At 44.3% G+C, this 24,144-nt stretch overlaps 1 protein-coding gene across 3 annotated transcripts in view; it reads right to left on the reverse strand.

The window, feature by feature from the left end:
- The window catches only part of Nnt (nicotinamide nucleotide transhydrogenase), a 97,067-nt gene extending 92,222 nt beyond the window's left edge, over positions 1-4,845 (reverse strand). Inside the window, exon 1 of one of the 3 annotated variants that reach the window (XM_004664954.2) lies at positions 4,543-4,845. The gene's annotated coding sequence lies outside the window, so the exon portion shown is untranslated. Of the gene's footprint in view, positions 1-1,338; positions 1,597-4,446; positions 4,467-4,542 lie in introns of those variants that run through there. The other 2 variants (XM_045138912.1, XM_045138911.1) reach the window with 2 other exon arrangements.
- Positions 4,846-24,144: the final 19,299 nt, after the last annotated feature.

Consider the following 24,144-nt stretch of genomic DNA (forward strand, 5'->3'; position numbering starts at 1 on the left):
CTTGATTCCCCAGTAGCCATATAGCCAGATGCATAAAGTGGTGCATACATCTGGAGTCCATTTGCAGCAGCTGAAAACCCTGGTAAACCCATTATCTCTGCTGTCTCTCTCTACTTGCAAATAAGTAAATAAATAAAAATTTTAAAATAAAAATACAAAAAGTATGTGGCCCATGCCTTCAATCCCAGCCCTCAGAAGGCAGAGGTAGTAGGGTGACTGTGAGTTCAAGGCCAGACTGAGACCCCGGTTCAATTCCCTGGTACCAATGTACAGCCCGATGCACAAAATGGCACCTGCATTTGGAGCACATTTGCAGCAGCTGCAGGTCTTGGTGCCTCTCCAGCTCTCTCGCGCGCGCCTCTTGTTTTTTTAAAAACAAACTGAGGAAGATGTAATGATATGTAAAGGTATTCTTGTTTTAAAAGAGTTTCTTATCTGACATTACTGCTATTCCTAATCTCCCTCCTCTGACTCTCTTAGATTATTCCAGCTCCCCAAGGACCACTATGCCCACTGGCTGACAAGACTTTACCAAGCTTCACCAGTGAATGAATGAACCTAACTCTAATAGGGCCCTGAACTGTCCAGGTCTGCCACTCCCTGGCTGTTGACCAGAACTCTCTGGGCCTCGTCCTGCTTATCCTTAAAAGTAGCAGGGAAAGCAGTCTACAGCCTTTTTAGGTTCTAGAAATTCTATTATCAGATGAGACGTTGCAGTGGTTTAAAGCTGAAGTCCTACATCATGGCTTGGAGTCTGAAATTTTTGTTCTCGTTTTTTTTTTGTTTGTTTTTTTTTTCTTGTTTTTGGTTTTTTTAGGTAGGTTCTCACTCTAGCTCAGGCTGACCAGGAATTCAGTATGTAGTCTCAGGGTGGCCTCAAACTCATGGCGACCCTCCGGCCTCTGCCTTCCCAGTGCTGGGATTAAAAGCGTGCACCACCACACCTGGCTTCTCCTGTCTTTGTTGAAAATAGTAACTTGATATTGAACAGATCCTGGACAGGAGCACCAGATACCAATAGGACCAAAACTTTCTCAAAAAATGACTACTATATCTACTTTATTGAAGAGATCAAGACAATTTATTGGCAAGAGAAATCCGCATATCTAACTCTAAATTAAATACAAATGGTTCTGAAACGTATTCAGAAAATGTATGAAACATCTTCTCACTGGCCAGTACATGTTTATTCAAAAAAATAATAGTAATACTGTCTCAATGGTCACCTTTTTCCCTATCTTCATTCCTACCAAAGCTCTCTGATGTGTTACTATCCATCTGCTTCTACAACTCTGAATAACTGGAAATTTTTACAACTCAAAATTAACAAGAACATACCTTTTTGTTAGAGAGAGAGACAGAATGGGCTCCCCGAGGCCTCCGCCACTGCAATCACACTCCAGACGTTTGCGCTAGGCAGTGGGCATTGTGACCTTGCACTTGCCTCACCTTTGTGCATCTGGCTTATGTGGGATCTGGAGAGTCAAACAGGTCCTTAGGCTTCACAGGCCAGAGCCTTAACTGCCAGGCCATCTCTCCAGCCTGAAGATATCTTTTGTAAAGTGGCATTCATGTGGCTGTTTAATATAAATTATAAGGATAATTATGTGCTTGAAATGTTTGTGGCAAAGGAGGGGTGTTGTAGATTGAATCTACAACCTCATATATGTTAGTCAAACATTCTACCACTGAGCCTTCCCCTTGTAGATATTAACATGCTTTTTTTGCTTTCTGCATGTATGTACTATTGTGGGGTATGTGTGTGTGATGTAGTGTGGTGAATGCATGTGGGCATGTAGATGGGCACACCGCAGGTGTGCATGCAGAGGCCAGAAGCCATTCCCAGATACTTGTTTATGTGATTGTTAGGGAACGGAACTCAGGCTCCCATAAGGGGATGGCAAACACACTTACCCACCAAGCCATCTCCCCAGCCCTGAAATTAACATTTTCAAGGGCAAGCATCTGACTAGCAAGGAAGAACAGCACAGAGACTAAACAAGGTCAACTGGATTGGGGCCCCCTTCTGCCTTATTGGCAGTATGACCTGGGCAAGTCACTTAATATCTCTGTAGCTGATTCCTCTTCTTTAAGATGAGAATAATCATAAACCCTGCTTCATAGGGCTATGAGGATTAAAAGAACAAAAAGTCCTGATTATAGAGTTGTAGAGAGAAGATTTTAAAACATAATATTCAGGCCGGGCGTGGTGGTGCACGCCTTTAATCCCAGCACTCGGAAGGCACTCGGAAGGCAGAGGTAGGAGGATCGCCATGAGTTCAAGGCCACCCTGAGACAATATAGTGAATTCCAGGTCAGCCTGAGCCAGAGTGAGACCCTACCTCCAAAAGAAAGAAAGAAAGAAAGAAAGGAAGGAAGGAAGGAAGGAAGGAAGGAAGGAAGGAAGGAAGGAAGGAAGGAAGGAAAAGAAAAATAATATCCTGGCCGGAGAGATTGCTTAGTGGTTAAGGTGCTTGCCTCTGACGCCTAAGGACCCACATTCAATTCCCCAGTACAAATGTTAAGCCAGGTGCACAAGTTGGCACATACATCTGGAGTTCACAGGCAATGGCTGGAAGCCCTAGTGTGGCCATTCTCTCCCTCCCTCTCCCTCTCCCTCTTTCTTTCTCTCTCTCTCTGCCTCTTTATGTCTCTCCCTCTCCCTCCCTCCCCCCCTCTCAAATAAATAAATTAAATAAATAAATACAAATACAATATCCTGATTAGCTGTTATATTCACTTTGGCAATCCCTCTGGCCCAGTGCACTGCACTGATTTTTTTTTTTTAACTAAATAATTAAGTCACTAGTGCTGTGTATCCTGAGGCCTGGGAACTTATTTAACACATTGTGCAGTTTAAGAAATTTTCCTTTGAAAATAAACGTTTATGTTGTCTGGGGAAAGCATATCCTATAGCCAAAAGTAGCAGCTGACAACATAATCCTAAACCATCCCTTCAATGCAGAAAAATGAACCCAGTGTGGTGGTTCATGGATGTAGTGTCAGCACTTGGGAGAATGAGACAGGAGATGCCCACCATTAAAGTCTAGCCTAGGCTACTTAGTGAGTTCCAAGCCAGCCAGGACTAAAGAGTGAGACCCTGTCTCAAAAAAAAAGCATTGTTGCAAATAAAAGGGATACCCTAAACCCTGGGGAAGGTGAGCTCCATCCCTCCATATGGTCTGTCTTGAAGATCCTGATAAACAGCCTCCTCATGATCGCCCTGCGTTCCAGGGCGAATAAAGGACACACGCAAGCATAAACAAGTCATGCTTTTTAAAGAACTACGCATACCAAACAAGGACACAATACCCGACAAGCTCAGCCTGGCAGGCGGCATGACCTGGTCCAAAGTCATGGGTGCCACAGCCCCTGTCACAGGTGCTGCCCCTCCCTCAGCAACCCAACTGCCACCGCCTGGCACAGGCTAGGGACCGCTATTTATAGACGGCGCTGGAAGCCCATTGGCTCGGCGCGCTGCAGTCCCGAGTCTGCACTGGACCCTGCTGGGTGCAGACCCCCGGCTGCGCCCCCTCCCCGCGGGCCCAGCCCCGCTCGGGCCCCACCACTTCCGGCCTGCGGTGCCCGGTCCCCGCAGGACACCTCGCGGGCACCCCCGGGGCCGCGCAGCCCCGGGGTGCACCATGCATGCCCAGCCCGGGCCCTCCCAGCCGCTGCCTGGGACCCCACCCCAGAAGCCATCGGACGGCCCCCGGCCCTCCCCGATGGGCACAGCCCTCGCCGGTTCCCAGGTCCACGTCGCCCCAAAGGGACACAAGAAACGGGGTGTCCGAGGCACTCGCCCTCGCCGGCGCGAGCCCGGCTGGGAAGTGGGGGGCCGCGCCCCTCCCCGTGTTTGGCGTCCTGGCCAGCTGGGCCCGCGTGCCCTCCCCGCGCGCGGCCGCGGGGCTCAGCCAGGCGGGGAGCCCGGGAGGAGGCCCCGAGGGCCGCCCGGAGCGCCTCGCCGGCCCGCGGACCGCGGCGACGCCTCCAACCCGGAAGAGCAGCCCGACCCCGCGCCTGAGGCACGTGACGCCCTGAGACCCCCCCCCACCTCACCCCCAACTTCCACGTCCACCCCCATCTCCACCTCCACCACGTCCACCCCCAGCCCACCACGTCCACCCCCATGTCCACCTCCACCACGTCCACCCTCACCCCCACGCCCACCCTCATCCCCTCCACCACGTCCACCCCCATCCCCTCCACCACGTCCACCCCCATCTCCACCTCCACCTCCACCACGTCCACCCCCATGTCCACCTCCACCCCCACCCCCAGTCCACCACGTTCACCCCCAGTCCTCCCCGTCCACCCCCAGTCCACCCCCAGTCCCCCACGTCCACCCCCAGTCCACCGCAGGGCTCCCGGCCCGCGCCCCTCCGCACGGCCGGCACCCCCTTTCCCAACCAGCGAGCCACCCGGCGCGCGGGACCGGCCACTCACCGGGGTCCTCGGGCTCCGTCCCCGCCCCCGCGCGGCCTGGACCCCGGCCCCGGCCCCGGGCCCCCCTTCGCTCCCGGGACGGCCCCGTCAACCCACCCGGAGCCAAAGGCTGCGGCCCGAGCGCTCGAGAGCCGACCCGTTTCCCTCGGGAGACGCGGGTTACGAAATGAGGCTTCCTCCCGGGAAGAGCGGAGCCCGGGCCACTCCGGCCGGACCTGCCCGGCTCTCTAGGAAAAGCGGGGAGCGGGTAACCCGAGAGGCCCGCGGCGGGGCGGAGGCGGGAGCGGAGTGGGGGCGTTGTTCTCCCTTGGGCGCGGGGAGGTGGGGTCAGATGCCTCGGAAGCTATGTCAGGGCCCGAAAGCGAACACCATCTGCGGAGAGGAAGCTCGGGGTTTCTGCCACACACCCAGCATCCGAAGCGCCCTTTTGAGCTTGAGCGGACTTTGTCAAAGTTCCCAGCCCGGCCTAGGCTGGTCTGGCAATATTAGTAAAGGATTCCAGAACACAATAGCCCAGCTGTTAGTTCACATATGTCTTGTTATTCTTACCAAAACTGGGTGAAACAGCATATAAAACTGTCCAAAGATGAATGATCAGGAACTGTGTCTGTAAAGTCACTTTTATTGTCACTTTAATTGAAATGTTTTACAGGCATAAGGCAAACTAGGTATGCATATCATTAAAAAAGAAATGGGGGGGGGGATCCTGGAGAGATGGCTTAGCGGTTAAGGCGCTTGCCTGCAAAGCCAAAGGATACAGGTTCAATTCCCCAGTACCCAAGTAAGCCGGCAGCACAAGGTGCACTGCACACGCATCTGGAGTTCATTTGCAGTGGCTGGACGTCCTGGTGCACTCATTCTCTTTCTATATCTGCCTGTCTTTGTGTCTCTCTTTCAAATAAATGAAAGAGAGAGAGAGAGAGAACAGAAAAACCCTTATTTTTTTAATTTTATTCTTATTTATTTATTTGAGAGTGACAGAGATAGAGGCAGAAAGGGAGAGAGAGAATGGGGCGCCAGGGCCTCCAGCCACTGCAAACGAATTCCAGACACGTGCGCCCCCTTGTGCATCTGGCTAACGTGGGTCCTGGAGAATCCAGCCTCGAACTGGGGCGCTTAGGCTTCACAGGCAAGCACTTAACTGCTAAGCCATCTCTCCAGCCCCCTTTACTTATTTTAAGAAAGTGCCTTTTGTTTAACCAGCACAAAAGGTCATTCAGCCAACAGACGCCCAAGTAAAACTCATACGTCCTGTTTTAAAATAGTAAGAACCTAAAGGTAAGTGCAACAGCAACATTAGAGACAAGTCAGAGATAGGACAGGTGGATTCTGGGTTGACACCCAGTACTCTAAAAACAATAATAATAACAAAGCTAAGCTCTTCTTGTAAAACAACACTTTGTAAAAGCTAATGGTTGCCTCCATCCCTTTCAGTTGAGGACAGTAGTGTTCCAAGGAACACTCGATCATGCTTGGAGACACTTTGGTTGCTGCAACTGCAGAGGGGAGGTTTCTACAGACCAGAGATGTGGCTAAGCACCCAATATCTCATAGGGCAGGACTCCCAAAAAGGAGTTCTCTGAACCCAAATGTCAATCATGTCAAGGCTAAGAAATTCCTACTTGGCGTTCAATAATGAAGGCTTTGGATTGAGTCATATGAGAAATCCACTTGAAAATGGTAAAGAGGAAGCATATGACAAATTCACTTCATTCTGTGCATTTGTGCAAATAATTCAGTTGAAAGCACTTGTCATTTGGAAGTCTGTATTACATTATTCATGGAGGAATTCCACAAAGAAAATGGAATTACAATACAGAGGTTTGCCTGGGAACTGCTCCTGAACCCTGAATGTTAGATACAGTTTCTGTAAAGCTTTCATATTCGTCATCAAGGAGTAAGGAGCACCTGGTGTTCTGGCTGCTTGCGCCTCCCTGGCTATCTTGGCTGCCAACTGCTCATCTTAGAATAGTGTGTCTCACAAAAATGCACGTTATCATTATAGACTGTTCTATTATTAGATATTTTACTCTAGATATGTTTTAAATTCAGTGTACACATGAAATTTCTGAAAAGTAGGAGACTTCAAGAACAACAAAGGATTTAAAAGTAATAATTCCAGGCTGGAGAGATGGCTTAGCAGTTAAGGTGCTTGCCTGCGAAGACTTAGAACGCACGTTCAAATCTCCAAGTCCAACATAGCCAGTGCAAAGTGACACAAGCGTGCAATGTCGCACGTGTGCACAAGGGGGCACACGCATCTGGACTTCATTCACAGAGGCTGAAAGGCCCTGGTGCGCTCGCTCTCTCTCTGTCTCTGTCTCTGTCTCTCTCTCCCTCTTGCTCTCACATTCTCAAAAATAAGACAATAAAAGATGTTAATTAAAAATATTTTTTAGGGCTGGAGAGATGGCTTAGCGGTTAAGCGCTTGCCTGTGAAGCCTAAGGACCCCGGTTCGGGGCTCGGTTCCCCAGGTCCTACATTAGCCAGATGCACAAGGGGGCGCACGTGTCTGGAGTTCGTTTGCAGAGGCTGGAAGCCCTGGCGCGCCCATTCTCTCTCTCTCCCTCTAGCTGTCTTTCTCTCTGTGTCTGTTGCTCTCAAATAAATAAATAAATAAAATTTTTAAAAAATATTTTTAAAGTAATATTTTCTATTTAGCCTTCTAATATATGAGAAGCACACAAAAAAATAAAACTTCAGACAAATTATCTGCTAGATAACTTAGCAGGTTAAAATAAGTGTGACATACCATTAAGATCTACTTTGAAGCCTAAAACCCAGAGGGGTGCCTAGCAGTCAAAACTGAGCATGTAGACCAAAGCTGAGAAGAAGTGCTACTGAACCCTGAACTCCAAACTCCAGCATCTACTTAAACCCAGGCACACAATGGGAAGGGAAAGCTGACTTATCTTTTCACCGAGTTATTGTATGAAACAGTTGCCGGCACTTAGTGGTTTGAAGCTCCTCTTGTGGAGATACAATGACTGTCCCCACAGGTGTGGTGGTACACATCTGCAATTCCAGCACTTTGAAGGCTCAGGCAGGAGGATGGCTGTGTGTTCGAGGTCAGCCTAAACTACATTGTGAGTACTAGACCAGCAAGTGCTATACGGCAAAACCCTGTATCAAAAGGAAAAAAAAAAGCCAAATGTGGTGGCGGGCACCTGTAATCCCAGAACTTGGGAGGTCAAGGTAGGAGGATCAATGTAAATTTGAGGCCAGCCTGAGATTACATAGTGAATTCCAGTGATTCTTAACTAACTGAATAGCTCCAATGAGATAGGATTCTTAGGACTGAGTAATGCTTAACTATGCACACACTTGGCGAGGTTTTTTTTTTTAATTTTCTTATTTATTTATTTGCAAGGAAAGAAAGAAAAGAGAGAGAGAGGGTGTGCAGGGTCTGTTGCCACTACAAACAAACTCCAGATGCACATGCCACTTTCTGTGGGTACTGGAGGATCGAACCCTTGGGTCATTAGGCTTTGCAGGCAACTTTCTTAACCGCTGAGCCATTTCTCCAGCCCCCTTGACAAGTTTTAAAGTTTGGAGTGTGGCTCAGAAGTAGAGCATCCAGAGAGAGAGAAAGAGAGAGAGAAAGACAGAGAGAGATACCTGTCTGTCTCTGGCTGGCAAATCAAGTGTGTGTATCTTAGGAAATAAATACTAATGAAGTAAATGAACTGAAGCTAGCCAAGATCAGTTGCAAGAGAACTGACCCTCAGCAGCCAATACAATGTTAGCTGACAATTTATTTACACTATTTAAATAAAATAGGTTTGCATTTGGAATTACTGTAAGCAACTATAAACCTGACATGGGCTGGAGAGATTGCTCACTGGTTAAAGGCATTTACTAGTAAAACTTGACAGGCTGGGATCAATTCCCCAATATTCAGGCAAAACCAGGCACACAAAGTGGTGCATGGGTCTGATGCATGCACGCAAATAAATCTTTAAAAATCTTTAGAAATGAATTAATAAAGGCTGGCGGAATGACTTAGTGGTTAAGGTGCTTGTCTGTGAAGCCTAAGGACCCAGGTTCAATTCACCAGTACCCACGTAAACCAGATGCAAAAGGTAGTGCGTGCATCTGGAGTTTTCCTTTGCAGTGGCTAGAGGCCCTGGTGTGCCCAAAGAAAGAAGAGGGGAAAAAAAGAATAAATAAAATGGGTATGGTAGTGCACACCTTTAATCCCAGCACTCAGGAGGAAAATGTAGGAGGATCGCTATGAGTTCAAGACCACTCTAAGACTACCTGATGAATTCCAGGTCCACCTAAGACCCTACCAAAAAAAAAAAAAAAAAAAACACAAGCAAACAAAAAAGAATAAAAACCTAACTTGCTTGTTGAGATGACCCCAGCTACTAGGGAGGCTGAGGCAGGAAAGAATCACTGGCACCTACAAGTTGGACACCAGCCTAGGCAACATAGCCAGACCATGTCTCTTTAAAAAAAAATTTATAGGTTTTCATTACAGGCCATTGCCGAGGCCCTTGGATTCCCACCAGGAACAGATGGTAAGACCCTATTGCTGAAGACTCCACATGCTTGGGCTGAGAAATCCTGCTGGAGCTGAGCTGAAAACCTCCTCCATGTAGACCAGCTGAGAGAAAGCTGGAAGAAGCCATGCTGCATGCTGTTCAATGGTACAGAGAAATCACCAGTGAAGATACTCAACAGTGGACACTGCAAGCCTTGTATTTCGCCAGCCGGGCCAAATGAGCCAATAGGTGCAATAGTGGCACATCTGTCATGGTGGAAACCAAATGCCCTCTAATTGGACTGGAAGCCCACTCAATGGGAGGGAATACATTCCTGATACTGGAAACCTAAAACAGGGGTAGTCATGAGCCCTAGGGGTGCAACGTCTGCTACTGTCTGGCTAAATGTATACACTATGCTCATCAAACTGCCCAGTAAGCACTTCTCTTAATGTTCATACCTATATATTAATGCAACTCTCACTTTTGATTGAGAACCTTCTCTAGTCAGATGGCAGTGACCTTGGGATGACTCAGAAGGCATCATGGTGCTGGGAAGAAGTTGCAGGAGTGCTCAGCACTGCAATATCTCTATCACACCTTCCAAGGCTCAGGGTCCATTGCAGAAGAGGTGGCGGAAAGCCTGTAAGAGCTAAAGGAAGGGTAGGACTCCCTACAATGGGCTCCTCCAGACAAAATGGCCTGTATATCCATGACCTCACAGTGCCTGAAACTACCTATACAAAGCCATCATAATAGGAGAAAAAGGATTCTTACACCTTGCCTCAACTCCAGAAACTCTTGGGAGAAATTAACTGGATGAGACCCTGGATCCCTATAACCACTGAGGAATTATCCCCCTTGTTCGACCTCCTAAGGGGCCTTGATCTTTCATCCCAAGTAATCCTAACGTCTGGGCAGAGACAAATCCTCCATAGAGTCCAGGAGGCCATAGATAACTCCAATTTCAAACGATTTGACCCTGATCTCCCTCTTTCCCTCTACCTTTTCCCTGGGGAGACCCTGATAACTGCCCTGCTGGCTCAAAAGGGCGAGCCTATTCAGTGGATGCACCTCTTGATCGATGGGGCCCCTAGGGTCTATTCTTTAAGTAATCAAGTAGCCGATTGTATCATTAAAGGAAGGGAAACTGCCAGTAGACTCTTTGGTATTGAGCCTCACTCCATCATTACCCCATATAAGATAACTGATTTCACTTGGCTTCAAAGAAATAATACAAGAGTCGCTATGGCACTTGAGGGGTTCCTGGGCACCATAGGCTGCCATTATGACCCTCATAAGTGGATGAGCTCTTTTTCCAGGTTGGAGTGGAGACTCCCCAGGCTTTTCCTACCTCAACCCAACCCTGACTTCTTCATTGCCTTTACAGATGGGGAACACTTGGGGGCTTCCCTGGTTGTGTATCCCCCCTTCAAATTGGGGGTCAAATCTGAGCTCATCAAGTCTAGCTCTCAGGAAATGAAGGGATTAGCACAGTACAAAGAGCTTTTTGCAGTTGTTCTGGCCCTGGATACCATTCAAGAGCTGTTCAACTAATTTTCTGACAGCCTCTATGTGGTAAATCTATTGCCCAATCTTATTGAAGCTCACATTAGACTTGATTCCAACCCTATATCCCCCCCTTAATGATCCAGGCTCGCACCCTACTCAAACAGAGAGTTCATCCTATCTTCATACAACACCTTTGAGGCCATCAGAATTTACCAGATTTCCTGTCCAAAGGAAACAGCTTGGCCAATCAATTGGCCTCTACGGCTCACTGTTACACTGTCTCAGAGGCTGCCCAATTTCATTCACTAACCCACACCAACTGGAGAGAGGCCTTAAACAAAGATTCCCCTAAATACCAAATAAAAATCTTAAAAAGATTATTAGGACATGCAAGTCTTGCCAACCCTTCCTCCAGGTTCCCCCCTCCAAACTTCCGGGAGTAATCCTCGGGACCTTCACCCCAACCATCTTTAGCAAATAGATGTTACTCATTATCCCCCCTTTGTAAAACTTAAATATATCTTCTTATCAGTTGATACTTTCTCCTGTGCCTGTTGGGCATCTGCACATGCTGGGGAGAAATCTAAACATGCCATTAGTCATATGCTTCAATGTTTTGCCACTCTTGGGCTGCCCAATCAAGTAAAAACAGATAATGGCCCCTGATTTGTAAGTCAAAACTTTACAAGTTTCCTCCAGACGTGGCAAATTACACATGCCACAGGTATTCCATATAACCCTCGAGGCCAAGCTATCATTGAAAGATATAACCAAACACTTAAATCACAATTACAAAAACAAAAGGGGGAATCACTGCCCCCCCATGATCAGCTAAAGAAAGCATTATTCACCTTAAATATTTTAAATTTTTCTAGAAATGAGAAAATGTCTCCATTTCAAAAACACTGGTCATCCTATGTCACATATAGCTTGATCAAGGTCAAATGGAGAGACCCATTGACTGTGGCCTGCAGAGGACCAAACCCACTCCTCACAGCAGAGAGAGGGTTTTGATGTGTCTTCCCTCAAGATGAAAAAAGACCCATTTGGATACCAGTGAGGGACCTAAAGTATTTACCCCAACAAGGGGACACTGACAATCACCCCTCCAGGGAGTGTTTCACCCTTGAGGATTGTTCCTCTGTTTTTTCCCCAGAAATGATTGGAGATGTGGATGCTATTGCTCTTCCTGATGCTGGCAACGCTCACTCCGCCCAGTGATGAAGGGTTTGGAAACCCACATAATGCCAGAGCTATCTTGGCCAAACAGATGGGAAAACCTTGTGAATGTCAGGGAGGAACACATAAAACACTTCCTTTTAATGGAAAACAAATCCAAAGGATTGACTGTGGTAACAAAATAGCATATAACTTCACTGATTTTTCTGGGAACCAATATCACTCCCGTACTAATACATGGGTATGCATAGAAAAACCCAAAGTTATACCTCAAGTGGACGGCAAGCCAGGGCCCTGCCCTTGCACCACTTCTTATGAGACAGTGCATTCTGCTTGCTGTACTATTGCACAGCAGAACACCAGCAATGGGACACCCTATTGGACTGGTGTTAGGACCAGAGTGGCCTCTGGAGGTGCTAGTGGGTGGGAGAAGATGACATGGGATACACCTCTGTACCCTGTTTTGGTGGGACAGGCCAGACAATTTGCTGGAACTTTCAACCCCCCATCGGCTATTCGGATGGAGGGGGAGTTCAAGACAAAGTTAGAGAACAACAGGTCAATAAAAAAATTGAACAAATTATTTTGACCCAGTACCCAGAGCTTAACTATCACCCCATAGCCCTCCCTGAGGACCAAGGAGACCTAAAACTCAGCCCCCTTACAAAGACCCTTTTACAATCAGTTTTGCCTTACTTAATCAAACAAACCTTTCTCTTGCAAAAGACTGCTGGCTCTGTCTCCGAGCGGGACCACCCCAGCCACTAGCAGTGGTTACTGATTATAACTCCACTACTCAAAAAGATTGCTCAGCTACATTCCCTATTCCTGTCCAGCTCCTTCCAATGTCCACTTCTAAAACTTGTATTTGGGCCTCACCTGCCCCTGACAATTCTATTGTGGACATGGGCCATATTGACCATTCCTTTTGTAACTCAAATACAACTCAGTCCAATGCCCAGCATTGCCCACCTCTTGAGATGGTCTTTGTTTGTGGGGGCAGGATGGCCTATGACTTTCTGCCCGCCCATTGGACAGGCCTTTGGGCCCCAGCCACCTTGATCCTAGATGTGGATATCATTCCTGGAGATGAAGCCCTCCCTATACTCTCTCTTGATTATATTAGAGGGAGACATAAGAGAGCTGTACAAATGATACCTTTACTTGTTGGGATGGGAATAACCACAGGCATGGCCACTGGGACAGCTGGGATGGGTATGGAAGCCCATCTCTACAAAAATCTCTCTCTCCAGTTGATTAGTGACATAAAAGCCATGTCCAGCACTATCTTGATATCCAACAACAGCTAGATTCCCTGACTGAGGCAGTCCTACAAAACAGGAGGGGACTAGACCTATTGACCACTGAAAAGGGAAGCATATGCTTGTTTTTATAGGAAAAATGCTGTTTCTACTCCAAAAGACCGGGAATCGTTCAAGACAAGATCAAAAGACTTCAATAGGACCTGGAGAAGAGATGGTGGGAACTCCAGAACAACCCACTGTGGACGGGCCTGCATGGCTTCTTACCCTACCTCTTCCCTCTGCTTGGGCCTCTTCTCCTTTTCCTTATCCTCACTGTTGGGCCTTGTGTAATTAACAAAATTACACAATTCATTCACAATTCACCAGTGGCTAGAGGCAATAAAACTCCATCAGGTTGAGATACATTACCACAGGCTGGCAACTCAGAAATTAAGTTCCTCAGATGACCCACTGCCACCTCCTCTGTCCTCCATGTGACCAATTACAGGTAAGATCTCAGACTGACTGAGACAACCTAAGGCAGGCCATGGAGTGGGTTCTCAGCAAGCTAAACACATGGTACCCAGTGATGGGTAAGATCCCCAGAGGGGGACAACCTAAGACAGGGGCCATGGTGACTAATGCTCTTACAAAAACAAAAGGGGGAGATGTTGGGCCTTGAAAGGCCCAGATGTGAGGCCTAGTGGAACTTCCTGAGCCTAGCTAAAGTTTGGCGACCTGCCTCTGGCCAGCTATGACTCAGCAGGGCGCCAAATAGCCTCTGGCCTGCTACTTCTGCATAGGAAATTAGAGTTCTCTCGTGCATACTTAGAACCAGTCATCTCAAAAGTCGCGGTATGCTATTGGCCCTTACACCTCACCCCATCCTAAAATCCTCACCCTCATTCTCAATGCTATATAAGCACCTGCCTGTTACAATAAAGTGAGATCCTGCTTGGACAAGACTCCCGGCTCGGTGTGTTCCTGGCCGTCGACAACCACCCTCCTCCTCAACCCCTTGGGAGGAACCAGTGGGCCTGGTCCTTCCTCAGCACTACCTAGTCCATTTTTAAATTTTAATTAGTTGTTTGATTTCTTATTAGATTATTGAGTTCTTGGTATATCCTGGATATTAATCCTCTATCAGATGTATAGCTGGCAAATATTTTCTCCCATTCTGTAGGTTGCCTCTTTGCTCTATTCATAGTGACCTTTGCTGTACAAAAGCTTTTTAATGAGGTCCCAGTGGTTGATTAATGGTTTTAGTGGGATTTTATTCAGAAAGTGTCAATATGTTGAAGCATTACCCCTACTTTTTCCTCTAGCAGTTTCAGAGTTTCCAGTCTGATATTTAGGTCCTTGATCCATTGGACTTAATTCTTTTTTAATATTTTATTTATTTATTACAGAGAAAGAGGGAGAGAGAGAGAGAGAGAAAGGCACACCAGGGCTTCTAGCCACTGCAAACGAACTCTAGACATGCACCACTATGAGAATTGAACCCAGGTAGTTAGGCTTCACAGGCATGCGCCTTAACCATAAGCCATCTCTCCAGCCCCTGGACTTAATTCTTCTGCATGGAAAGAGGTAAGGATCTAATTTCATCCTTCTACATACAGATATTCAGTTTTACCAGTACCATTTGCTGAAGAGGCTATCTTTTCCCCAGTGAGTATTTTTATCAAAGATCAAGTGGCTTTAGCTGCCCAGGCTGATATCTGGGTCCTATATTCTCTTCCATTGACCTACTGTCTGTTTTGGGGCCAGTACTATGCTTTTTTTTGTTACTATGACTCTGTAATATAGATGAAAATCGGGTATGGTGATACCAGTAGCCTTATTTTTGTTGCTCAAAATTGTTTTGGATATTCAAGGATATTTTGGGGCTTCCAAATGAATTTTAGAATTGTTTTCTCTATTTCCATGATTAATGGCATTGGAATTTTTGATGAGGATTGAGTTAAACATGTACATTGTTTTTGATAAAATTGACACTTTCACAATATTGATTCTTCCAATCCAAGAAAATGGGATGTCTTTCCATTTCCTAGGGTCTCCTGAAATTTCTGTCTTGAGTGTTTTAAACTTTTCATAGAGATCCTTCACTTGCTTGGTTAGGTTTATTCCAAGGTACTTTTTTTTTTTAGGCAATTGTGAATAGGAATGATTCCCCAATTCCATTAGCATGTTTGTTATTATATATGAAGGCTACTGATTTCTTTGTTTATTTTGTATCCTGCTATGTTGCTAAAGGTTTTTATAGCTCTAACAGTTTTCTGGCAGAACCTTTAGGGTCCATTATGTATAGAATCTTACCATCTACGAATAATGAGAATTTGATCTTTTCCTTTCCAATTTGTATCCCTTTTATATGTGTAGCTTGCCTTATTGCTATAGGCTAAGACTTCCAGTACTATATTAAACTATATTAAATAAAAGTGGGGACAGCAGACACCCTTGTCTTGTCCCTGAATTTAGTGAAAAAGTTTCAAGTGTTTCCCCATTTAGTATTATGTGGGCTGTAGGTTTGTCATAAATAGTCTTTTTTTTTTTAATTAACAACTTCCATGATTGTAAACAATATCCCATGTCAACCAATCACATACTTGCTACATTGAAAATTCCCCCTTTCTTTGTTTAAACCTAATAAATGCTCTTCCAAGATGCCATTTGGGGTTCTTGGATGGACCCACTGCATTGGTAAAGTCTGAAGCCCGAGTTTAAACCAGAAATAAAGCTCTTTGCTGTTGCGTACGTGTCTGACTCTCTTGGTGGTCTTTGGGGACTCCATGATCTGGGTATAACAGATCTCTCCTACTTCTCTGCTTAAATTACCACAGTTGGTAATTTCTTATGCACTTCACTTTTTAGTAGAAGAGTGTATTTTGCTGTTTTTTGTTTTGTTTTGTTTTGTTTTGTTTTGGCTTTTTCTCCCCTAGGCTGCTTTGGCATGGTTCCTATGCTGCCATATTAACTGGAAGATAAATAGTCTTTATTATGTCGAGATATGTTCCTTCTATTTCCAGTTTCTGTGGGACTTTTATCATGAAGCGGTGTTGTATTTTGTTGAATGCCTTTTTTGCATCTATTGAGATGATCATGTAATTTTTGTCCCTCAGTCCATTTACTGATTTGCGTATGTTGAACCATCCCTGTATCTCTGGGATAAAACCTACTTGGTTTGAGATGAATGCTATTTTTGATATATTCTTGTATTCTGTTTGACAATATCTTATTGAAAATTTTTGCATCTATGTTCATGAGGGAGATTGGTCTGTAGTTTTCTTTTTCTGTTCTGTCTTTGTCTTGTTTTGGTATCAGTGTGATGCTGGCTTTGTAGAAAGAGTGTGGTAGAATTCCTTCCATTTTTTTTTTTTCAAGGTAGAATTTCACACTAGCTCAGGCTGACCTGGAATTCACTATGTATTCACAGGGTGGCCTCGAACTCATGGCTATAATCCTACCTCTGCCTCCAGAGTGCTGGGATTAAAGGCATGTGCCACCATGCCTGACTTTCCTTTTCTATTTTATCGAAGTTTGAGAAGCATGAGTGTTAGTTCTTTGGTGAAGGTCTGGTAAAATTCATAACTGAATCCATCTGGGCCTGGACATTTTTTAGTTGGGTGACTTTTTTTTAAATAAATGTTTGGATCTTCATATTTGTTATAGGTCTATTTAAGTGGCTAATCTCATCTTGATTTAATTTTGGTAGGTAATATAAACTAAAGAAATCACCCACTTATTTCAGATTTTCGATCTTAGTGAGTATATGTTCTTAAAGTATGTCCTTATGATTTTCTTAATTTCTTTGTTGTCTAATATAATGATGCCTTTTTCATTTCTAATTTTATTAATTTGTGTCTCTTCTCTCTTTCTTTTGGTCAGATTTGCTAAGGGTTTATTAATCTTGTTTCTCCTTTCAAAAAACCAACTCTGTTTCGTTGATTCTTTGGAAATTTTTGTTTCTATTCCATTAATTTCTGCCCTAATCTTTATCATTTATTCCTATCTACTGAGTTTTGGTTTGCCTTGTTCTCTTTTTTCTCAATTTTTATTAACATTTTCCATGATTATAAAAAATATTCCCTGCTAATACCCTCCCTCCCACCCCCACTTTCCCCTTTGAAATTCCATCTCCATCATATCCCCTCCCCATCTCAATCAGTCTCTCTTTTATTTTGATGTCATGATCTTTCCCTCCTCTTTTGATGGTCTTGTGTAGGTAGTGCCAGGCACTATGAGGTCATGGATATCCAGGCCATTTTATGCCTGGAGGGAGCACGTTGTAAGGAGTCCTACCCTTCCTTTGGCTCTTACATTCTTTCTGCCACTCCTTCCGCATTAGACCCTGAGCCTGGGAAGGTGTGATCGAGAAGTTACTCAGTACTCCAGTCACTTCTTTCCAGCACTATGATGCCTTCTGAGTCATCCCAAGGTCACTGCCATCTGAAAAGAGAAGATTCTCTACCCAAAGTGAGAGTAGTGTTAATATAAGGGTATAAATATTAAGAAAAGTGCTTACTGGGCAGTTTTATAAACATAGTATATACATTTTTTCAGACATCAGCAGATGTTACACCCCTAGGGCTCATGACTGCCCCTGTTTTAAGTTTTCAGTATCAAGGATGTATTCCCTCCCATGGAGCAGGTCTCCAGTCCAATTGGAGGGCAGTTGGTTTCCACCATGACAGATGTGCCACTATTGCACCCGTTGGCTCATTTGGGCTGGCTGGCCAATTATAAGGCTTGCAGTGTCCACTGTTGAGTATCTTCACTGGTGGTATCTCTTCCTCCCATTGAACTACATGTAGAATGGCTTCTTCCAGCTTTCTGTCAGCTGGTATACATAGAGGAGATTAACAGCTCAGTTCCAGCCATATTTCTCAGTGGCCTTGCAGCCCAAGTATGTGTAGTCTTCAGCAATAGAGTCTTACCATCTATTCCTGGTGGGAAACCAAGGACCTCAGCAATGGCCTATAATGTTTTGGGGGCATCAGGGGCCTCCCTGGCCAACAACTCACTGGAGGTATCCCATCCCTGGCACTGAAAATTTTCTAACAACGATCTATGGCTCCTGAGTGTTCCATTGCCTTGTTCTTTTACCAAGGCCTTAAGGTGAAGCATTAAGTTGTTTACTTGCAACTTTTCTAATTTTTTTTAATTATTTATTTATTTATTTGAGAGCAACAGACACAGAGAGAAAGACAGATAGAGGGAGAGAGAGAGAATGGGTGCGCCAGGGCTTCCAGCCTCTGCAAACGAACTCCAGACGTGTGCGCCCCCTTGTGCATCTGGCTAACGTGGGACCTGGGGAACCGAGCCTCGAACCGGGGTCCTTAGGCTTCACAGTCAAGCTCTTAACTGCTAAGCCATCTCTCCAGCCCTCTTCTAATTTCTTAATATAGGCACTTAAAACCATAAATTTCCCTCTTAGGATTGACTGCCTTCATTGTGTCCCAAAGGTTTTGGCATTTTGTGTTCTCATTATCATTTGAATCTGTGAATTTTTTTATTTCATTCTTGATTTCTTCATTTAGTAATGTTTGTTTAGTTTCCATGTTTTTGTGTGTTCTCTATGGTGATTCTTGCTGTTGATTTGTAATTTAATCCCATTGTTATCAGATAGAATGCAAGGAATTGTTTCAATTTCTCTGTATTTGTTAAGGTTGTCTTTGTGTCCTAATATATGGTCTATTTTAGAGAATGTTCCATGTGCTGTTGAAAAGAATATGCATTCTGCAGTATTTGGATGAAATGTTCTGTAAATATCTGTAAGGTCCATTTGTTCTATGACCTCATTTAGTCCAGATGCATCTCTGTTTATTTTTTGCTGGGATGGCCTGTCAATTGATGAAAGTGGGATGTTGCAGTCACCTAATACAACTGTATTTGGTGTTATCTGTAACCTTACTTCTCATAGTGTTTGATAAAATTGAGAGCCCCCATGTTAGGTGCATATATGCTTAGGATTGTAATGTCCTTCTGTTGGAGTATTCTTTTAACCAATATAAAGTGACCTTTTTAATATTTCCTAACTAGTGTTGGTTTCAAGTCTACCCTGTCAGATATTAGATGTATTTATTCTTGACATCCTTCTTGCTTTGTAGTTCTTCCAGTTTTTCCTTTACTCTCTCGTGTATTAACTATTTAAACTATTATTTGAGTATGGTTTATTTTTTTGCCTGGTTGCTTTTCTTTCTCTTTCACATGGAGGATCCTTTCATGTACTTTGTTTGTTTGTGTGTTTGTTTTTGTTTTTTGAGGTAGGGTCTTGCTCTAGCCCAGTATGACCTCGAACTCATTATGTAGTCTCAGGGTGGCCTCAAACTCACAGTGATCCTCCTACCTCTGCCTCTCAAGTGCTGGGATTAAAGGCATGCAACACCCTACCCACCTATTTCAAGTATTTTTTTATAGATCTGGTTTAGTGCTAATATATTCCTTTGGCCTGTTTTTGTTGTGGAATGTCCTTATTTCTCCATCTATTTGGATGGATAGCTTTGCAAGATAAAGTAATCTTAGTTGATAGTTATCTTTCAGCACTTGGAATACATCATTCCAAGCCCTTCTGGATTTTAAAGTTTGCATTGAGTAATCTGCTGTGATCCTGATGGGCTTTCCTTTGCATGTGACTTGATTTTTCTATCTGCTTTCAATATATTTCCTTTGATTTGTGTTTTTGTAGCTTAATTATAATATAATGGTGAGAGGTTCTTTCCTGATTTTGTCTGGTGTTCTAAAGGTTTCTTGCATCTGCATTGGCATCACTGTCCCTATTAGGAGGGAGTTTTCCTCTATGATTTTGTTGAGAATACCTGTTATGCCTTTAGACTGAAATTCTTCTCCTTCTACAATGCCCTACTATGTTCTTGTCATAGTGTCAAGAATGTCTGGAAATTCCCATTCATGCCTTCCTATTTGTCTTTCTCTTGGTTGAACTGTATTAGATATGCCACCTGATCTTCTAGTTTAGATATTCTGTCCTCTCCTTGATCCATTCTATTGGTGAGACTTTCTACAGAGTTTTCTATTTGACTTATCCTGTTTTGCATTTCTAGTATTTCTGATTGGTATTTTTTCGTTATTTCTATTTCTGTGTTCATGTCTTGTATTGATCTCCTTATTTCATTAAGTTGGTTTCCTGGGTTCTCCTTATGAATTTGTTTTCTTTTTTGAATCCTTGGATTTCTTCTTTGATTTCCTTGAGTATAAATATAATCATTTTTTGAAATCTCTGTCAGGTATTTCATGTAAAACAGTCTCACTGGGGGTCTGGATTTTGTTTTTGTTTTCATAGGATTGTCTTGTCTTGACTTTTTGTGTTTATTATAATATGGAGATTTGTGTGTCATGAGTTAATTTAATGCTTGGGCTTTCTAATTATCTGCAGTGTTCTTAGCCATGTAAACCCAACTTTATATAGTTTCAGAGGAGGAGTTTAAGGCACCAAGTGTAGCTCTTATACTCCAAGAGAAATAGCAGAAGTGACCCTAGGTGTTAAGTTTGCCTGTTATTCAAGTATTCTAGTATACTGGATGCAGCAATTTACTGGAAAATTCTAAAATTCAACTGAGCAGTATACACATTCAATCCAAACCAGCATAGAGTATTTTTTGCAGTAGTGGGGATTAAAACAAGCAGATAATCTAATAAAGCCAAAGTCCCTAAGGGTGTGTGTTGTTCCACATCCTTAATCCTGTCAACTGTGAGGTTGAAATTTCTGGTCTGAAATAGGTACTTGGTCAGCCTGGGGACGAGTCATACCCTGCCCCCAATAATGACAGAAGAAAAAGACAAAGGCCCTACAAATCAGGGAACATCAAAGGCAACAACAGTCAACACCAAAATACAGCTTATTTGAGAAGGGTAAAGCCAACCAAGAATATATAACACATAACCTGCCCTGACATGGAAGGAGAGATTAGCACTTCCAGTGCAGACCTATGCACCTGCCTTCCTGTAAGTAGGCTGTTACTTTTTGGGATGGCCTCCAGTCTCACCCATGCTGAGTGCCCACCTCAATCTGTCTCTGAGGAATTGTGGATATAGTGCTCTGCTCCACTGTGCTGAATACCATTCGGCTGGGGGTCAATGAGTTCTCAGGAGGCTCACGGGTTGCAGGATGGGAGGCTGTGCAAGATGCTTGGAGTTGTGCCCGAGCTGCTCAGCTGGTCCATTTGGGTTCTCCTTTAGGTTTCTTGACTTTGCGAGGAGGTTTTCTGAGTCAGTTTTTCATTGTTAACCACTAACCCATATCTCCAGCCCCAGGATGGGGTGTGTGTGTGTGTGTGTGCATGCGTGCGCACTCGTGTGTACATGTGTGTGTGGAGGCTAGAGGACACTCTCAGGTGCTATTCCTCAGAAACACTGATTTAAGTTGAGTGTGTGTGTGTGTGCGCGCACACTCGTGTATACTCATGTGTATGTGTGTGTGGAGGCTACAGAATGCCCTCGGGTGCTGAGTACAGAAACATTGTTTGGATTTTTGTTGTTGTTGTTGTTATTGTTGCTTTATTTTATTTTGAGGTAGGGTCTCACTCTAGTCCAGGCTGACCTGGAATTCACTAAGTAGTCTCAGTGTGGCCTCGAACTCACAGTGATCCTCCTACCTCTGCCTCTGCCTCTGGAGTGTTAGGATTAAAGGCATGCACCACCAAGCCCGGCTAGAAACATCGTTTTTTATTGAGACAACGTATCTCCTTGGCCTGGAGCTCTCCGATCAGCTAGCCTGGCTGGCCAGTGAGCTCCAGGGATTCTTACGTCACCGCTGTTCCAGCACTGGGGTTGAAAGTGCCATAAAGGCTTTAGAGGGTGAGCTGAGAGACCTTCATACTCATGAGGCAAACACTTCAACAACTTTTCTCCAGCTCTTGTTCTGTTTTGAGACAAGGTCTCCCTAGGTAGACTTGGCAGGCATGGAATTCATCATAGCACTTCTCCTGTCTCAACCTGCTAAGAGCTGGGATTATAGGTATGTACTACCATGTTCCACTTTTAATTTTTTTTTTTTTTTGAGAGCGACAGACACAGAGAGAAAGACAGATAGAGGGAGAGAGAGAGAGAATGGGGCGCGCCAGGGCTTCCAGCCTCTGCAAACGAACTCCAGACACGTGCGCCCCCTTGTGCATCTGGCTAACGTGGGACCTGGGGAACCGAGCCTCGAACCGGGGTCCTTAGGCTTCACAGGCAAGCGCTTAACCGCTAAGCCATCTCTCCAGCCCCCATGTTCCACTTTTAAACAGCCTTTGAAACATCACTTTGCAGGTCTTTTGTATGCTAGACATTACCCACAACAGAACAGTAGAATAAAATAAAAGGATTTCCCACCACTATTGGTTTTTGTCAGTTTTATCATTCTTCTGTCTCTTTCTGCTTCCAAAGCCATTCACTCTCCTTGCCTTTATTACTGAAATGTACAGATGTCTCAAAGTTCCCTTGGCTTTCTGTCCTAACACTAATGTTTTCTCTGTGGCAATTCAATGTCACCTGTGCAAGACAACTCCCAAAGCTCGGTTTATAGCCCAGACCGCATTCCTTAGCTCTCATGTGGCCAACTGCCTGCTGACCACTGCCACTGAGATTTCCATATGTACCTCATGTCCAACATGACTAAATTCCCTTCCATTTCCCTCTTTCTAATCATAACAAATACTTGCCGTTTCAGCAGCATGAAGCTGTTGCACGCTTCCCAATTGTTCTATGTGCTTTTGCTTCCCTCTGAAATGTCCCTGTCCTCCCTCTCCTGTGCAGACTTGTGCTCAATCCTCAAGGTCTAGCTTTTGTCTCCCTCTGTGAAGCAGGACACAGTCTAAGAACTCTTACTTCCTCAAGTTCAGTACACTGCTTGACACCCAGCAAATGCCAAGTAGAGGCTACATAAATAAGAGACTGCTATGGAGGAAAGATAGATTGTAATCCTGTACCTAAGTCTCCTTGGGAAAGTTAACTAGAAAGGCACTTGCTTGCAAAGCCTGTTGGCCTGGTTTCAATTCCCCTGTACCCATATAAAACTAGATGCACAAACTGGCATATACATCTGCAATTTATTGCAGTGGCAAGAGGCCCTTCCATTCATTCATTCTCTCTCTCTGCCTAAGTAAAAATATTTTTAAAAATATGGAGACAATATTGTACAGGTTGTTGGGTGGGAGAATTTGTACAAAGGAAAAAAAGAGTTCATGAAAAAACATAGCTGAGTCTGGGAAATCAGATTTGGAAATACATGCCCAAGTGTCTTTAGCAAGAAACAAAAGTAATTCAATAAAGGAAAGAGTGAAATGAAATGAAACATTTACTTTACAATAAATACCACTGTTGTATTGCAAGTTCCTCCAAATTAAAACACTTCATCCTGGGGGTAGGCCCTTAGGAAGTTCCAACTGCCAAATTAAAGAATAGGCTCTTTAAGACTGGGGAAGTTTGGAAGCTCATTAAGGCTCAGGAAGTTAAAGAATACACAGGATATAAATACCTCACAAGTCCCCGGAAGTTCCTGAAATGTACAGCTAGTAACAGGCCCAAAGGGAATAAAGAGAGAATATGTCAGAGCCAATGAACAAATCAACTTGAGTCTAGGAACTAAAATCCAAAAAGCCCTGACTTCCAAAATGACAAAAACCAGGGATGGAGTGGTGGCCCAGCAGTTAAAGCTCTTACTACACAGCGACAAAAACCCTTGCTTAATGGTGACCATTAGCGGATGTCAGTTGGCCTACACAGAGTAACCGATCTTTTGTCTAATACCTCAGCCTATCAGAAGCTGCCAGTGTAATTCAAAGTAACCAATCCTTTGTCTAGCTCATCAGTCTATCAAAAGCCTCAATAATCATTCACAATAACCAATCCAATCCATCCCAATCTGATACCTAATTTGCATTCCCCAAGGTATTAAAGAACCGAGTTCCAAGCCCTTAGGCTACTATCTCCTGACCTCTTCCAGTTCAGTTGCTGTTCTGTATTTATCTTCTGCCTTGCTTTCGTGTTTTCTTTTAACTTGTTATTCCTCCCCCAACAAACTAGAAAGCCAATGGCTTGAAGAGTGTTCATGAATGTTAAATATTAGGTGTTCTAACTCCTAAGATAAACTCATCCAGAACTGACAAAGGCTGGCCCTCAAAATGGGTAACATATTCAAGTTGGACTTTGATGGAATTACTTTCATCTAATTTTGATGCTCTATGTGGGGGTGAATAGATGTCTGTTGACCTATCTCCAGGAAAAGCTGAATGCAATAACTATTAAAACAAATGGAGACAGTGAAGGGGACCCCAACCTG

Source organism: Jaculus jaculus, chromosome 20 (assembly GCF_020740685.1).
Source record: "Jaculus jaculus isolate mJacJac1 chromosome 20, mJacJac1.mat.Y.cur, whole genome shotgun sequence".
NCBI lineage: Eukaryota > Metazoa > Chordata > Mammalia > Rodentia > Dipodidae > Jaculus > Jaculus jaculus.